Source organism: Falco biarmicus, chromosome 10 (assembly GCF_023638135.1).
Source record: "Falco biarmicus isolate bFalBia1 chromosome 10, bFalBia1.pri, whole genome shotgun sequence".
NCBI classification, from domain to species: domain Eukaryota; kingdom Metazoa; phylum Chordata; class Aves; order Falconiformes; family Falconidae; genus Falco; species Falco biarmicus.
This window is the reverse complement of record NC_079297.1, coordinates 18506825-18508148: the sequence shown is the minus strand read 5'-3', so window position 1 is coordinate 18508148 and position 1324 is coordinate 18506825.

The following is a 1324-nucleotide window of genomic DNA, read 5'->3' as shown; positions in this document are numbered from 1 at the left end:
CACATGCCGTTATTTGCTTGATGTTATTCTTTGTGTGGTGTTTGTGATATGAAGTCCTTCTAGCGATATCTCCATGGGGAGAATGACTAATGCTTAAAACTAATCAGACTCTGTGCTTGGGATTTGAAGAGATCTAGATTGCTAGTTTACTCTTTTGATAAAGTCTATAAACTTGCAAAACTGAATTCAGCCATTGTAGCTTATCACTAAAGCTATAGATTCAATTACTACACTCAATCTCAATCTATTTTTAAGGAGCCAAAAGTTTTAGTCAAATATAAAGTTGTCATTATGCTCTCTTGGACGACTTGATAGAAGGGTTTTAATGCTTCTAGCTTTAAGAAAGGGGAAATGAATTATGCTTTTGCTTCCTCTTTCTACTGACCTATGCTATGGATAAGTCCTGTTATTCCTAACAGTTCTGCCGTAGGACACAAACAAATCTGGAAGCCAAAGGATAATGCAGCAGCATTTTTAGGAGGGTAAGAATGCATTCTTGCAGCTGCTGCTCACCTCTCCAGCTTACGCTTAAGGCGCTGAACAGTTGCTTGCCCTGAAGCACTTCTTGGTTCCCTTAGGTTGAGTGATAAATTAAAAATGGGTTTCTATCTCTGCTGAATCAAAGTGTAGGGGTTGATCCATAGGCTACTGAAAACGGGGAATTTTTCTGTTAGCTTCACCATGCTCTGCTCAGGCCTTTGAGATCTTATTGGCACCAGGGATACGATTGCAGGTCACTGTAAAATGTAAAATGATCTCAATGGCGTGTGGTTTATTTTTTTTTTTTAAACTTGACAAAACCATTCCCTAGTCCTTCTGCTGAGTGTAAGGAAAGTAGTTTTCTCTGGTATTAACTGAGGCAGCCTGGCTTACAACCATGCTTATATCTACATCTGTATTTGTGTATAAACAACAATGTAACTACAAATCCTAGAGTTGGTGAGAGATTATTTCTGCCTCAAAAATTTCCCTTCCTTTCCTGGAAATGCCACTGGGGTTTAGAAATTGGCATCCTTCTAACTGTTCTTAGAATAGGTTGAAAATAACAGTCCTGAAGATTTGAGAGAGAAATTATTCTTCAAGAAACAGAGCAAAAAAGGAAAAAAATGTATTTGAAAGGTGAAATTCTTGGAATGTCAATCAGCTCTACACAAAGCTTCAAGTCAGTGCTTCTGAGAGGGTACAAGAAACAGTACAGAGAAATGCAGAGAAAAAAAGCACAATTTCATTGTCTTAACAGTTTTGGTAAGGGCACATTAATTTTTATACTCTACCCGCTTCTTTCTTTTTTTCTTGGACAAAAGCAAAAATGACCAACTCTAAT